A 17,500-nucleotide genomic window follows, 5' to 3' on the forward strand; every position below is an offset into this window, starting at 1 on the left:
GAGGGAGCGTCAGAGACGCACGGCTCCCCACAAACCCAACGGTGGCACGGAGCCGCCCCGCGGCCCAGGCCGCCGCGCTCGCGCGGACGGGGACAGGGACGCGAGTGGTTCGGGGCCATGCCCTTCCCCACCTCCCCTGCCCCGCCCGGGGAACGGCGCGGCGGCACGAGCGGGGAGCGACTCCTCGCGACCGGACCGGGTCGTGGCCGGACACACGCACCCGAGCGGCACAACCCTCACGCGGCACCGAGCGGGTGCCCGGCGCCCCGCGGGGGCGGGGGTGGCGGACCCGTCGTCCCCCCCCAAGTACCGGCACACAACGACGCCGTCGCCAGCGGACAAGCGGCGGTGGCGGCCAGGAGGCGGGGGCCGCGGCGGGCCCCCCCGTGGGAGCGAACTCGCGAAGGGTCGAGAGAGCGGGCGGGCCAGGGTCAGAAGAGACCAGACGGGGACGGGCCCGGCAGCACGAGGAGGCGGCGGCTGCAGCCAGCGTGGGGAGCGGCGCGCCAGAAGGGCGGCAGGAAACGGGAGCGGGCACCTGCCCACCCGCGGAGGAGCCCCGCCCGGAGAGAGCTGGCCGAGGCGCGCGGGCCGCACCGGCCGGACAAACCCAGGGCGGCACACGGTGTATCACCGCCAGCGCACGCACTAGGCGCACGGGCGGTCCCGCGTGGCCCCGGACGAGCCGCCGGCCGGGTTCCCTGCATCAGCCAACCTCCCGGGAGGGCCCTCGCGGGGGACAGGGCCCCACCGCCCCACCGCCGCCGCAAGAGGCGGGGAGCCCCCGAACCCTCAACCCGCACACCGTGACGAGCATCCCCAGCGACAACCGCCCGTCCAGCGTGCCCACCGCCACACCCGGTACACGCCCGGGAGGGGGCGGCAGCGCGGCCGCGACCAGTCAGCCAGGGGGGAGGCTCGGCGGAGGCGAGGAGGGGGGCACAACCCCGCCGGGATGGAGGGCGCGCCGGAGGCAGCGAGGGGCAAAGAAACGCGGAGAGGAAACCGGGGAGAAGACCTCGGGCACAGAGTCAGGCCGCCAGGAAAACAAGCGGGGTCCCACCGCCACACGCGAGGGCGGTCCCGCACCGCCTGCGACGCCAACCCGGCCTCCGGTCCCAGCCCCAGAGCCTCCCAACGAGACCCGCCGCCCCGCCACCACAGGGTGGCCCTCCACGCGACGAGACGCGCCTGGACTCCAAACGCCAGCATGCAACGCCACACCTCGTGCCGGTCGAGTCCCACGACCTGGGCCTCTACGGCCCCAGGGTCCGCTCGCTCACCACGCCGCCCGCGGAACGCTCCCAGGGGGGGCCGCGGCGGCCGCGCCCCAGGCCAGCGCACACGCACGCAGGCCGCCCGCCGGCTCGGGACCGGGAGCGGGCAGAGGGCCACTCGCAGCGGGCGAGGGGGAAGGGGGGACGGGGCCCCTCAACCCCCGGCTGCGCGAACAGAGCCCCACCGCCACCGCGCGCACACACGCGGCAGGCACCAGCGGCCCACACGGTGGCCCCACGTGCGCCAGAGGGCCCGGCCAGGCCCAGCGGGAACCCTCCCCCGACTCGAAGGGGGGGAGGCGTGGGCCGCGGTAGGCACCAAGAGCAGGCGCTCGGCCCCCACCCGCGGGGGGCCGGCGGACCCCCGCCCTCCCAGACGGCGGGAAGGGGGGGACTCTCGCCTACACACACCACCGACGGTAGCGTAGCGCACAAGGCAGGGGGCGGCCAATGGGGGAATCCGGTACCCCACACGAGGCACGCCCTTCACGGATCGCTAGAGAAACGTTCCTCACTGAGGGTGGGCGGCACCCGACCCAGCCCCTCTCCCAACCGGCCGCCGAGACAACGAGGGGGATCTGCGGTATGGGCAAGCACAAGGCTTCTTGAGCGTTCGCGGCCGGGGACACCCAAAGCCCCATCGCCTCGGGGACCGGACCGGCCCCAGCTCGGCGTCCCGCCACAATCGCTCGAACGCCCGGGCAACGTCTCCTTTCCCCACCGGAGGTGGGGAAGAGCGCCCGGGCGCCCGCTCGCCTAACACTCCCCACGCCACTCGGCACTGGGGACGACAACGCAACCCGCTCCCCCCCGGAGAGGGAACGCGCAACGCTGCCGAGCTTACCGCCTCGATCCCCCGAGCGAAGCAACAACGCTCTTCCTTTCGGGCACTCGCCTCAGAAGCCCCCGCAGACGGGGCGAGACCGACAGCGAGGCGGCGGCCGGCCGCGGCAGCGGCACCGGGATCGGGAACAGCACACACCGGCTCAGCCTCAGGCACCTCAGGAAACGACCCGGAGCGCCCCAGGAGCACCGAAGCAGAGGCGCACCGTCGCGCCAAAGCAGCACGGCGGCAGCCCTCCCCGGCGCGGGGAGGGCCACACACGGCCCTTGGCCGCCCAGAGCGGGCGGCGAGCGAGAAGCACCCGCTACGTCAAAGGACCCCGGGAGCGAGGTCGAGGCCGGATTCCGCACCCCCGCCCTTCCCCGCACCGCGAACGGGCGGGGAGGCAAGGCGAGGGACCCGCAGGCAGGACGAGAAGAGCTGGCCCATTCACCATGAATGTCCGTCCCTCGCCTGGCGCGGCTTTGGTCCAGCCCAGGAGAGCGCAGAGTCACCACATCGATCAGCAGAGTGGGCGGGAGAGACCCAGGGAGCAGGGGGAGACCCGGCGAGGACCGCTTCTAAGAGGAGCCTGCTACGGCCTCACCGGCCCCACACCCCAGGGAGAGCGGCCGACGACACGGAACGGGGAACGCCTGACACGCGCGACTCAGAGCCATGGAAACGAGCGTCGTCACACCGCCCCCGGTGCCCGCAGCGAGGAGCGCACGGGCGGTAAAGGACCACCCGCCACCTCCCCCGCCGCCCCCCGGCGCCAGAAGACCGGCCGGCCGGAGGTGGCACCACCACCGCGAGGGCACTCCAGGTGCGCCAAAGAGCCGTCGCACGCAGGCCCAGGCAAGCAGCTCCAGAGGGAACGGGTCCGGGCCACCCCATCAGCCCAGAGCCCGGCACGCACCCGGAGGCCCAAGCTCCCTCCCTCTGGCGGCACGCGCCAGAGGACAACGTGTCAGCACCTACCCGATGGCAGAAAACGGCCAACTCGGGCCAAAACAATCGCGACCGGGGCAACGGGGAACAGTTCACTCAGCACTGCCGCCTTCCCTGAAGAGAGTCGCGGTCAGCACACCGCGAGATCGAGCCCATCACCGAGCTCCAGAGCCCCTAGGGACAACTGGTCGACCCTCGTGGACGAAGGCGAAAACAAGAGACGGGGACCACCATCTCCAACGAGCAGGACCGGGGGGCGGCCGGGGAACACGCTAAGGCGACCCACCACCGAAGGACGCCGGGCATAGCCATCAGGACAAGCCCCGGGCAGCGGGCCCCCAAAGAGGGAATGCGGCAAGGCCGGCCAAGCACACCCCTCTGGCCCGCCCGGCGCAGCCCCGCGGCCCCGCGGCCAAAACCCGTGAGAGAGAGAGGGAGAGGGAGAGGCAGCGGGAGAAAAATAACACAGGAGTCCCGGCGACCGACCCAGACGGGGCCAAGCGAAGCCCGTGGCGGCGAAGGAACCGCTCAGACTGCCACCCGAGGCGCCCGCGGCCCGGACCGAGCAGGGAGAGAAGACAACCGACACACACACAAAGCCTGCCGGTCCAGTATACCGCCAACGGGCCACAACGGCCCAGCCCAGCGCGACCGAGACAGTTCCGCTGGCGCCGCCCAACTCCTGGATCTCTGTCTCGGCCACCGCCACCGAATATCACGCCTTGGCGACTTCCGAGGATCAGACGCTCCCATAAAAGCGGCCACCAGGTGGAGCTCGACAACCGTCAACCAAATCAGGCGGAAGGGACGCGGAACCTCGGGCGGCGTCAGCGGGATCCGCTCCGCAGGGGTCGTAGAGAGTCACCCGGACACATCCCACCAGCCGGGGCGCCCCGCCAGGGCCCCCCACAGCGGCGGGCGCGAGACGCAGGCAGATCGGCCCAGCACCCCTAGAGAATCCGGCCGGGGACACGGGCGGTGTGGGACTTCAAAACCGAAACCACCACGGTGAAGCCACTATCAGACGGGCAGATTGCTAGGCCACGGTCGGATCCATCCACAGAATGGAGGAATTGACAGAAACGTGTAAAAACCCGTTGAAATCGGTTGCTTGGGAATTTGATCTGCTGGTCTTTGGGCTTGGTGTTTCCGCCTGTTTCTGTACCCAAAAAAAAAAAAAAAACCGGAAGATGAACAGCCTCTGAGAATCCTCCCTCCTCTGTCTGTGTCTGTGGTTCAGTGCCAGAGGGCCGGCCTAGCACATAGGAGGCACTGGGTTTGAGCCTTAGCGCGGCATACAAAAAGGAACACAGTCAAGAGAAGGCGTGCTGTCCACCTACAACTACTCTAAAAAAGAAAAAAGAAAAAGAAAGAATACTGACCATAACAGGAAAAAGGATTCTTCCTTGTGGAGTTCTATTTTGTCTGGCCACATTTTATATACATATATAAACATTTTTTTTTTTTTTATTTTTTTAAGAGAGAGTGAGAGAGAATTTTAATATTTACTTTTTAGTTTTCGGTGGACACAACATCTTCGTTTGTATGGGGCGCTGAGGACCGAACCCGGGCCGCACGCAACCAGGCGAGTGCGCTGCCACTTGAGCCACATCCCCAGCCCCTTTTTTAACTTTTACTTATTTTTCTTTTTTAAAGACAAAAGAAGGAGAGGGAGGGAGGGAGAGAGAGAGAGAGAGAGAGAGAGAGAGAGAGAGAGAGAGAGAATTTTTTAATGTTTGTTTTTCAGTATTCAGTGGGCACAACATCTTTATTTTATTTTATGTGGTGCTGAGTATCGAACCCAGCGCCCCGCGCATGCCAGGGGAGCGCGTTACCACTTGAGCCTCATCCCCAGCCCATTAATTCTTATCTGTATTTGTGTTTTTATTTACCAATTTTTTTTTTTTCATCTTGTGAAAACAGATCAACTTTAATTTCAGCACCTGAAGCTATCCAAGGGTATGCTCTATAAAGGTCATGGGACTGTTGTACACATTCAATAAAGTGACAACTCTGCCATACCACTTAGTATCTCACAATCAGGAACATACTTTTGAATTGCTTAAACAGAATCCACAGAATTAAAACAAAATCAGAAGCCATCCACAGTTATACTAATTGTCAATTACAAGTTTTACAATTAATACTTGATATAACAGTCAATATATAGCAGGGGATATTGAAATGATTTCAGAGTCTCATCCAGTTGTATTCGATTGGGAAGGTTTCTTGAATGGGGATAAAACTGGCCAAAGATAGATACAACCAGGATCAGACCAGCAAGTAAAAGTCCTACCACAGTTTCTGTGGTTTCCACTTTTTTTTTCTTTGTCAGTTAAAAGTGAACAGTGAGAATTAAATACTTATCTTTACATATACACAAGGTATGCTGTGAAGCATACTTGCTTACAAACATATAAAAATACTTGTTAAATAGTTCAATAAGAAAATAATGCACAAAAGTACATAGCAAAAACATTAACCATCTGTGACTCTGGAAAGCTCAATTCCGTGTTTTATATGACAGCAAACAAAAACAACTTTAGTTTTTTTGGAATGCCTTAAACCTGAAATACTTGAAAAGGAAGACAGACAGAAATCATTCATTCTTATCCTTAGCATGGCTGTGAAAGAGTTAAATTAAGAAACCAAGTACACATTGAGATGCCCAAGTCCAGAATGAGTCCAAATATTTGGCCACATAGAACACTATCATCTTCAAGAGGAGGAGTCATCACAGGCTTGATAAGCAGTTTTTTTTTTTTTTTTTTTAAACAGAGAATTTTTTAATATTTATGTTTTAGCTTTCGGCGGACACAACATCTTTGTATGTGGTGCTGAGGATGGAACCCGGGCCGCACGCATGCCAGGCGAGCGCGCTACCACTTGAGCCACATCCCCAGCCCCGAGAAGCAGGTTTTAATCCATAAATACAATAGGTATTTTGGTATTTTGGCCACTGGGAAAGAAAAGCTGTAGTATCAAGAAAGGTCTGATATGTCTCAATTTTGTAAACTCCGTTCAGTGTATTTAAGGTTATGTAAGGTTGACATCAAAATCTTTAAAGATAGGCAAAAAATTCATATTAAAAAAAAAACCCTCCTGTGGATGTTAGAATAACAGTAGGTAATATGATTCCAGAAGTTAAAAATTATTTCACAACCTAAAACTTCAGCTTAGCAAACAGCTTAGGTTGCACAACTGATTCATCCCTATTAAGATGTAAGCCCTTAAAAGAAGAATATGTCTGTATATGTAGACATGTATTTAGAAAGAATCAGATCATCTTTGAAGCAGCCTTAGTGTTTCCTTTAAATTGGTCTGGAAAGGATTAGCCGGCTTCTTGGTCTAAGGCTAACACGGTGATCATTTGTCTAAGGCTAGAAAGGTACCAACATGAGGTAAACCATCAGGAGAGGAGGAGGAGATGAGGGCTTTTCCTGGGAGTTGGTAGCTAAAATTCAAGGGATTCTTAGAAAATGACACAATGGCAGCCTTTCTTGTCTTTTTCTTTCCGAGTTGGTTCCGGTGAAGGAGGACATTCTTGCTCTTGAAATTTCCTTATAACCCGGACAAGTTCATGAAAGGCTTGATCTACATTCATCCTCATCTTTGCTGATGCCTCCATGTATGTTACTTTAAGTTGCCATGCTAACTGCTGTCCTTCCTCCTGTGTAACCTGTCTTTCATGATCCAGGTCTGCTTTATTACCAATTAAAATCATTGGAAACTCATCACGATCCTTTACTCTGAGAATCTGTCTCTGAAACGTATAGATTTCTTCAAAACTGCGGAGCCCAGCCGGGCCGTGCCGCGCCGAGCCGCGCCGAGCCTCCGCCGCCCGCCCTAGGCCCGGCTTCGGGGACGTGTGCGGACGGGCGGGGGTCCCGAGCGCCGGGAGCTGCCAGGAAGGACTCTGGGCGCGGCAGCAAGCCCCGGGGCTGACTTGGTGCCGCCCGAGGCGCAGAGAAGCCGACTGAGCGCAGGGGTCAGGGGCTGTAGCGGCCGGGGACTGGCTCCTCTGAGCTTCTCCGCAGCGCCTGCGGAACGCAGCCTCCACCGCCGCTACAAATGGCCGTCTATTTACCTATCTGTTTACCTGAGTTTTTTGTTGTTTTTTGAGCATTTTCTTAAACCGCAAGTCATTTTCCATTGGGTCACAGAGCCAAATTTTACGTTTAGGCACTTGGTAATAAGAAGCTATAACAGGGCTCTAAGAGCGGTTGCCTTGGCTAAAAAGCGTGGGCCCTTGTCCCAGAGCGAAACAACAACAACAACGGGGGGGGGGGGGGGGGGGGACAAAAAGCCAAAAAAAAAAAAAAAAAAAAAAGAATCAAACAAATAATCCAATCAATCCATGGGCCAAGGACCTGAACAGATACTTCTCAGAAGTGGATTAAGACGCTCCTATAAAAGCGGCCACCAGGGGGAGCTCGAAAACCGTCAACAAAATCAGGCGGAAGGGACGCGGAACCTCGGTCGGTGTCAGCGAGATCCGCTTAGCAGGGGTCGTAGAAAGTCACCTGGACACGTCCCGCCAGCTGCCCACCCCACCCCCACCCCCACCCCCCCCCCACCCCGCGCCAGGGTCCCCCGCAGCAGCAGGAGGCGCCGGCAGTCTGCCCAGCACCCCTAGAGAATCCGGCGGTGTGGGACTTCAAAACCGAAACCACCACGGTGAAGCCACAATTAGTCAGGCCGACTGACTGATAGGCCACGGTTGGATCCATCCAGACTATGTAGGAATTGACGGAAACATGTAAAAATCAGTTTGAAATCGGTTGCTTGGGAATTTGATCTGCTTGTCTTTGGGCTTTGTGTTTCCTGCTTTTTCAGTACAAAAAAAAAATTGGAAGATGACCAGCCTCTGAGAATCCTTTCTTGTCTAGGGGCTGTCTGTGTCTTTGGGTCAGTGGCAGAGGACCGGCCTAGCACAGAGTTTGAGACTTAGCACGCCATACAAAAAGGAACAAATCGAAAGAAGGTGTGCTGTCCACCGACAACGTACTACGAAACAGAAAAAAAAAAAAAAAAAAAAGAATACTAATCATAATAGGAAAAAGGATTCTTCCTTGTGGAGTTCTATTTTGTCTGTTTGGCCATTTTATCTTTTTATTTCTTTCTTTTTTTTTTTTTTTTTGTTGTTGTATTTTTATTTTTATTGATCTATCAATATCACGGAGCCAAATTTTACATTTAGGCACTTGGTAATAAGAAGCTGTAACAGGGCTCTAAGTGAGGCTGCCTTGGCTAAAAAGCATGGTCTGTTGCCCTAGACTGAAACACCACATGCTCTGGGATAAATCAAGCTGGAGAAAGCTTGCCATCTCTACCTTCATTTTTATCTGTGTGCACATATTACGCACTGTTTCATCTAAGAAGTAGCAGTGCAACCAATATCTATCAGCCCTAAATGGACCCAACCCCTGCCCTCCCCAGCCACACAGGAGAGACCACAGTCTGAGCAAGAGCACTTCATGGTGTTGTCAGTCTGGTGTTGTGGCTCAATGGTACAGCACTTACCAAGTACGTATGAGGCACAGGGTTCAATCCCAGCACCACATTAAAATCATCATCATCACCTAAATAAACAAAATAAACATATGTATATATTTATCTGTTTATTTATTGGAGGAGGCCTGTAACCAGGGATTGAACTCAGTGGCACTCACTGACTGCGGAGCCACATCCCCTAGCCCTACCTATCTAGTATGTTACTTAGAGACAGGGTCTCACTGAGTTGCTTAGTGTCTCACTTTTGCTGAGGGTGGCTTTAAACTCTCGATCCTCCTGCCTCGGCTGTGTGTGTGTGTGTGTGTGTGTGTGTGTGTGTGTGTGTGAGAGAGAGAGAGAGAGAGAGAGAGAGAGAGAGAGAGAGAGAGAAGCGTGTCCGGGATGACAGGCATAGGCCACTGTACCCAGTCACTTATTTATTTTATTTTCAGTATGACTTCAAGGTACACACAAGACAATCACTGCCAGGCGTAGGAGGAACATAGCACATTGATAAACAGTCAGATGTTTGAGGAAGCATTCAACAATCTTAAGGTAGTGTGCAAGTCTTTCAATAACCTCAAAATACCTACATGAGGGTTGGGATTGTAGCTCAGTGGTAGAGTGCTTGCCTTGCATTCGTGAGGCCCTGGGTTCCATCCTCAGCACCACATAAAAATAAATAAATAAAAATAAAGATATTGTGTCCATCTACAGCTGAAAAATAAATAAATACATAAATAAATGGATGAATGAATAAATAAATACCTACATGAAAACCAGAGAGAATTAAAAGAAACGATGGATAAATCTATTATGGCAAAGAGGCGAGAACACTCATCCCTTAGCAGCTGACGACTTAGGCCATAAATAAATAATCAGTAACAAAGGACAGCAGAACTACATCGCGAACAACCCACACCTAATGGGCATGTTCAGAACACTGCAAGGCCACCACCACACAGCAGACATTCTTTTAAAGCGAATACGGAATGTTTACCAAAGTTGACCGTAGAATGGAACATAAACCAAATCTCCACAAAGTCTAAAAGATGAAATCACACCACAACTCTTCTCTGAACAACACAAAAGTAAGCTGGAGGTCGGGCATGTTGGCCACTGCCAGGAGTCATTTCAAGAACCGGATTAAACCCAAAGAAAGTATAAACCTGTAGATTCACAAATCTCAGGGAGAAATAGCAGCATCCATCTTTCACAAACTCTTGAGAGGGGCAGGTCAGGGGTCAAGGTGAGATTGAAATACCCCCAACAAAGTGTCAACTTTATCAAATCAGTAGCCTAGAGAGAGCAGGTACTTGTACTATTCCTTCTCGGTGCCATTGTGGTTTTTCTTTGGGGGGGGGGGGAGGGGGAGGGGTGGTTCCAGCCTCTTTGGGTTCCTACCACTTTGTCTGCAAGGGAAAATTTGTTTTCTGTCAGGATGGGGTGCCAGTTATCAGGACGGGCGGGGAAGTAAGATTCTTACACTAAACCGGGCTTGCTTGGGGGCAGGTCTCAGTTCTAATTTACATAACAAAAGGCAGTGCAAAGTCTCTCCCACTGCCCCTGAAGGAAGAAAAATGTGGCCTCTCCAGGCTGTTCACAATTCCCAACCTGTTTCAAATTCCAGTATGGTTTCGCGTATCTGTTTTAAGGGTCAGTTTGTCTCTCTAACTCTGCATTTATGCTGACCGATTGGTTTAAAACTAAACTAAGAGGGTAATTTGAATATCATTTGTTTCACAGCATTGGTTCAATGTGTCCACCAGCATTTAATTTCTCTCTCCTGATGTTCCTTAGTAATCTGATTGCTTTGGCCTCCTTCTCCTGGATCATGTGTAACTTGCCCCCCTTTGGTATAAAAAGAAACCTAGGAGGAGATTGATCCTAAAGAAAAGGGGTGCTCCACTAAGTGAGAAACTGAAAATCAAGCGAGAGAGAGAGAGAGAGAGAGAGAGAGAGAGAGAGAGAGAGAGAGAGTGTGTGTAAGTTATAGAGAGAGAAGGGGAGAGTCTCTTGTACTTCAGGGTTTTTGTTTGTCTGTCTGTCTGTTTGTTTCTTTGTTTGTTTGTTCTCTAATAATTACAGTGTTTCAATTGGAAGCTCTGCCCTGGGTAATTCTTTCCAATTCTTAGAAAGTAGTAACTGTGGTTATGTTCATTTCTGTTAATGATCCATTCTTCCTGCCTCTTAAATTCATTGATCACCCAGAACTTTTTTGTTTGGGGCAGGAGGGGGCCAGGTGCTTGAGAGAATTTTCTTTTTTTTTTTTCCTGTGTCATTTGAACGGAGATTTGGACCTCTGACTAAGAGTAGAGTTTTCCTAGAGAAAAGAGAAGAGCTCTAAGGGAAAAGCAGGGGGATTAGATTTAAAAAAAAAAAAAAAAAAAAAAAAAAGCCTTTTGAAACCAAACTATTGTTAGCTAAAACTGCTTACTCTTTGCCGTGAATGAGAAGAATCTTAAAATATGTGATATGTTTGGGTCAGTCCAATGTGTCTTTGCGATGATTCATCATCTGAAGTGGCACCCCCTTTCTCCACTGAAAAGTCTTAACTGGGCCTCTTCAGAAATCTTCACCCAGACTGGTTTTAGGTCTGTCAGCCCGAAGAGTCTCTGCCAAAGAATTCAAGGTGGATAAACTTCCTATTTTCGTGTCACCCTGTTTACTTGGCCACTGGCCGAGAAGATACCAGCACTCCCCCTTACTAGTTTTTCACAAACATATCCAGAATAGTACTTTGAAGAAATGTGCAAACAAGGCCTCTGGCCTTGAGCTGGACTTCACAGAGATGTCTACAGGTTTAAGATACGAGAAGAAGTTACCAACTGGACTCCATGGTAACAGCTGGCAGGGGGAGACTAGACAGGGGAGAAGAAGCTCTCCCCTTCTCAGGTGTTGTCCTCGAGGGGTTAACATGCCCAGAACAGTGAGAGAAAAAGCTGCTTTTATGTGAACTTCTGCTGACCATGAGTTTCTGAGCCCCTCCCCTTACATGCTCGGTAGAAAACTCTGAAACTACCTGAACTCAGGGGATTAATTCATTACAGCAAAAGCCAGCCGTGTCCTCTGAACTTGGCTGCAGCCAAATAAAACCGTTTTCCTGCTCTGTTCGGTCGGTGCCTTGCCTCATTTGTCCCTACAACACATCCATGTAAGGAAGACTTTATCAAGCCAGTAGCCTAGGTAAAGCAGGTTCCAGGTTGCTTTTTGCCACCACCACCACCACCACCACCACCAACAACAACAACCCCTCCCCCCTTTCGCCCCCCCCCCTTCTTTGCAACTGAGAGATAAGATCGAGCTAACATGGGTCACTCTATATGCAATGAATACCAATAATTTCTTCTGATTTTTTTTAACTACATACAAACAAACAAACCAAAAACCATGAAAAGTATAAACTATGTTACTGAGAATCAAGAAGAGTAATTCACTCATGTAAATTCAGAAATTCGTAAGGGTGGCTGTGGTTTCTGTCTGTTGCTGTTGTTGTCCTTTTTGTCTTTTTTAAAAAAAATTTTCTCCCAACTGTCAAATCAAGGAACTGGGGGGGGGGGGGAGGTGGGGGTGGGGGTCAGAAAGAAAATGTAACAGGGGTCCACTTTATATGCTTTGAGTATAAGTCTCACTGCTCAGCCACTGAGGCTCATGTTAAAACCCATATCCTTTTTCCTTTCTCTTTTTCCTTCCCTCCCCCTCCCTAATCATAGGTGAAGGCTATATTGACTTTCAGGGTCGGTTATCTGCCCATTGGCTAACAAATATTTAGAATTTCCATCCAGAAAATCACTTTTCTGTTTGATAACCTTGTTAGGCCTCGAACAACAGAGTGTCAGCAGAGTCGTCAGAGTTTTGTTGCTGTAAAGGTTCAGTTCTTATGTTTTCTTATTATAATAAATTCCCCCTCTTCCTTCTGAGATGCTTTGCCTCTGAGCAACACCCCCCCCAACACCTACCCCCCCTTCTCTCTCTCTCTCTCTCTCTCTCTCTCTCTCTCTCTCTCTCTCTCTCTCATTACCGCAGGGCTCCATAAGTTGCTGAGGCTGTGTTAGTCTTGTGATTCTCCTGAATCACCCCACATGTCTGTCACTGGAGATGTGTGCACATCTGGGGACTAGAGTAGTATGCTGTGTGTGAGAGATTATTTTATTCTTCAAAAGTCGGTACACTTAAAGACATATAGGTTTCCTACATGAGAGGTCACCAATTAGTGCCCTTTTTATTAGAACGTGTATTGTATCGAAGCTCTAAACTTATCCCATAGTCAGTGACACATGTGGAAGTTCTAACATATGCATTCGCATTCGGTGTAACATTCAGATTTAAAAAAAAGAAAAAAAAGATCTGTGCTTGGGGCTGGGGATGCGGCTCAAGTGGTAGCCCGCTCACCTGGCATGCGTGCGGCCCGGGTTTGATCCTCAGCACCACATACTAACAAAGATGTTGTGTCCACCGAAAACTAACTAACTAACTAACTAACTAACTAAATAAATAAATAAATAAATATTTAAAAATTCTCTCTCTCTGTCTCTCGCTCTCACACTCTCTCTAAAAAAAAAGTTTAAAAATAAATAAATAAATAAAAAGATCTGTGCCATTAATGACCAGTTTTCACATCTGTTAGTTTTAATTGAGTAAGTAAGGGTTTGGTGATCGTTTGTTGAAAGAATACTCCTGTACCAGGTGAGTGGCACTGTTTTCTGAACGCATAAGAGTATTTGTCCACTTGAGTCCAAGCTGTTCACCTAGGTCCAACTGTTGGTGAGCAAAAACCACATCGTGGCAGTTATCTGGCCAGAGTCATAGATTCTGAACGTGGCTTCCAAAGTCAAAGGTCAATGAATGTACGTAGGACTTCTAGGCAATGTGATGTGAAGATCTCTGGGCTTGTTGTACAATAAATATGTCTGTGTTCCTTCAGCATTGAAGGAAATGTATTCATTCTAGAATGCAAAGCTTGGGCTAGGGTTTTAGCTCGGTAGTAGACCACTTGCCTGGGACGTGTGGGGCGCCGGATTCGATCCTGAGCACCACAGAACCCAAAACAAAGGGGCACACAAGCAAATAGGGTAAAGATAGTGTGTCCATCCATCTACAACTCAAGAAATTAAAGGGGAAAAAAATTAAAATGCAAGTTTTAGCCAGGTATGGGTTGGGGGTTCATGTCTGTCCTCCCCCCCCCCCCCCCAGAGGATCAGGAGGAGCTTGAGAGAAGGATTGTAAGCTCATAGCGAGAGAAAGTAACCTCGCGAGACCCCTGTCTCCAAAAGAAAAGTTGTGATAGTAAAAGCAAATGGGACTCCGTTTTGTTTTATGTCTCCATTCTGTAAAACAACCAGGCCAAGTAGAAGGGTGATGACTGGGGCAAGATGTTCTTTTCCTTGTGCTATAGAAACCTTTAAGAACACGGAAATGGGACATTGTTTCTGTAACTAGCCCATAACGGGGGGGGGGGGGGGGGGGGGCGGCTATGCTTCTGTCACTGGAGTGGCTAGGCTGATTGTGATTGGCTGAGCGTCCCTCCGCCTGACTTCACTCTCCCGCTTCTGTAACATGGCTATGGCTTGCTTGCATTAGCTAGACGCCCCCTCCCCCCAAAACGTCCCTTTTGCAGGTTTCAGGCTTATAAGGGGCACCCTTGCAATTGTTTGGGGCTGGCCAGGGGAACAGCTTTATGTTCTTCTGCTCAGTCGCCACTACTTGTGCTTTAATAAAGGCTTGATTCCTTTCTACGTGAGTGGTCTGGAAGTCAGTTTTTGAAACCCTGGGACCAAGCTTTAACTAGAACAAGCAAGCAAGCCAGAAAACAAATGAATAGATAGATAGATAAATTGAATATGGGGATGTGGCTCAGTCAGTGGTCAAGTGAGCGCTTCTGGGTTCAACTCATAAATCAATGGATTTACCAAAAATGTATAAAAATATCTGTATAAAAAGGGGAGGGGATGTTGGTTTATCTCAGTGGTAAACTGTGTCTGTGTTCAGTCCCCAGTTCCAGGCTCCAGTCAGAAACCAGCCCCTGTGTGAGGGGCTGGTTTTTAGTTCCATCCCCACCAAGGAAACCCTGACATGAGTATGGGGAGCCTTATTTGTCTATTGGATGCCAAGGGTAGAGTGATTTCCATCTTGATCTGCCCCCCCCCCCCCCCCCGCTTTTTTTTTTTTTTTTTTCTGTGTGAGCAAGGTCTCTTCTAGTGTCTTGATTTTATTTATTTATTTATTTGGCCTAGTTGGAAACAATGCCTTTATGTTATTAGTTTCTTTTTATCTGGAGCCGAGGATGGAACCCAGGGCCTCGAATATGCTAGGCGAGCACTCCAACGCTGAGATATAAAGGACCCCAGCCCATCCCAGCCCAGCACGGCAGTCTGGCAGTCTTCATTTTTTTTTTTTTTTCCTTTCCCGTGGGCACTTTGAGATGAGATTGCCTTGCCTGTTTTGGTTGTTTGAGTCTCTCTTTGTTCACTACTTTTGTTTCTTTTGTGATGCTAGGCTGGGGAAGAGACCCAGGGCCTTGGGCATTGGTCCACAAACGGTCTTGATTGCTGGGCAACACCCTCACCTTTTTTCCTTTGTCTCTTCCCTTCCCCAGAAAGTAAACCCAGGAAGGGCCTCCCTCTCCTTCTCCCAGGCCCAAATTCATCCTGTTTGGGTTTTGTGCGCAGACCGGTACACACTAGACACACACACACACACACACACACACACACACACACACAGGAAACATCACTGTTTTGTTTTTGTTTGTTTCTCTCTTAACCTCATCCAGGCCCTCCCTCATAACTCTCAGGGGTGGGGGAAGGTGTTTACTATGGACCTCTAGTGGTGACAGCCTTGGGAGGGACTACTGCTGGGGAATTGGAGTGAGTGGGATGGGGGAAGTGTGGATTATAGTTCAAATTCCAAGGGTCGGGCAGAGGCACAGAAGCTATCTCCTAGGTGGGGCATGTTAAAGGCTAAGGAAAGTGATCAGATACCAGGGGTGAAAGCGATATGTCCTCCCCGCCCCCCAGTGCTTCCGGGGGACTTTACTGTATGGGGGAGGGGGGGCGGGGGAACAACCGCACTGAGGCCCGTGCCCATCTGTCTTTCCAGGGACTCAGTAGGCTGAGGGAAGAGAGGAAGATATGACGCGGCGGCTTGCAGCTTAGTGATCTCTATATGGATATAGATATACATATCTAAGTCTGTCTGTCTGTCTCTCTATCTATCTATCTATGTCTACACATGTAGATAGATTATATCTAAACTGGAAATGGAACTCAGGCAGGCCTTCCAAAATGACGGTAGCTTTGCGCCACCTAGCGTTCAGTGACTGCAACTAACGAGGCTGCCCTTTTCAGACCACAGACCACTCACTGTGGACTCCCAAGTTCCACAGGGTGGAAACCCGTCGCTATGCACATTCTCGTGTATATGCTTGTGTTTCTGACCCGGTGGCAAGATGAGATCCGACTGAAGAAGCCAAGCAAGCCTAAAACGTGTGTCCCACCTTCACCACTCCTAAGTGTGGAGGATTAGCTGACTGAGAAAGCCTTAGGGGAGGGAGCAGCTTCGGTCCCATAGGGGACAGTTGGGGAAGGCAAGGACCCTGAGTAGCTGCACAGTTGCTCTGGGATCCAATTTTACCTGTAGAACTACTCGGCGCTACATAAACCTCAGCCAGCCAGCCAGCCTGTGCTGCATTTTGTCCTGTCTTTATTGGTATTAGGTACTTTCCAGAAGAAATGGGGGGGGGGGGGGATTTCCCATCTCGTGTCAAGAGTCTCCCGGGACCGAATCCTCCTTGTCCATGCTTTCCTTGAAGATCCTTTAGAGATTCTTCACTTCGAGATGGACGGATGTGTGTGCTGCTGCAGGTTTGACAGCCATCCGGGAGGAAAAACAACCACCAAAAAAAAAAAAGTGTCCCAAATCATCTTTGTCATCATTCCACCATCCTTGGAAGAAGGAAGTCGATCCAAAAGTCCTGGAAGAGAACAGTAAGAGTAGTGAAAGATCAGAATGGTAGGACCGTGTCCAGCAACCACCACCTCAGCTACTCACCAGAGAAGGTGAGGTCCTGGGAGTACTCAGGCAACCTCCAGAGACCTTGAGCTTTAACCAGCAAATAGAGAAAGGAGAGAGGGAAGGGGAAGGGGAAGGGGAAGGACACCACCCCCCCCACCCCATGTGATAACACCACCACAGGGTTTATCACAGACTGAGATAGGATGTTGTCTCCTTTGATGTTAGCCAACATGAGCAATCAAGGGACACTCCCTCTCAAAAAAAAAAAAAAAAAAAAAAAATTGAGGTGTAACTCCGTGGTGGTGGTTAGGTACTTATGGATTCAATCCAGTGGAAATCATATCACCTTTCTTCCCTGTTTTAGGCAGACTTATCTGTCCTTGAGTCCACGCCCAGCGTAGTCTTGAAGTCACATAGACTTTGGAGACCAGAGGATGTCAGAAATGACTCTTATCAAAAGTAAGAAGCCGAATTACAACTGCGGCCAGGAAGAAGTGCAAGGTGGCCTTTGAATCTCCTCTACAAAACCTCCTGTTGTTGCTGACGTGCAGAAGAGTCCCTGTGTTTTTGCTTTGCCAGTGCTGCCATAAGCCTTTTTTCCTGTGTCTCAAGACCTTGCCATCCTTATTGGATTGGGCCAAGCTTTCAGCAACAGGAAGAGGAGAGAGAGAGAGAGAGAGAGAGAGAGAGAGAGAGAGAGAGAGAGAGAGAGAGAGGCCGGGGGAGGGGGAGCAAATATTAAAAAAAAAAAATCAAGAACAAAAATAAAGAAAAGTAAACGAAAGGAAGCACCACCAGCACCAGCACCAGCAGGAAAGAAACAGTGAAGCAAAAGTGAAAGAAAGGAAGGAGGGAAGGAGAGAGGGAGCGAGCGAGAGTTGAGTTGGTGGGCAAGGAAGGACAGAAATGCACAAACACTCAAGAGCACCCCCCCCTGGCTGTG

This window comes from Marmota flaviventris, unplaced genomic scaffold (assembly GCF_047511675.1).
Source record: "Marmota flaviventris isolate mMarFla1 unplaced genomic scaffold, mMarFla1.hap1 Scaffold_325, whole genome shotgun sequence".
In the NCBI taxonomy this organism is placed as follows: domain Eukaryota; kingdom Metazoa; phylum Chordata; class Mammalia; order Rodentia; family Sciuridae; genus Marmota; species Marmota flaviventris.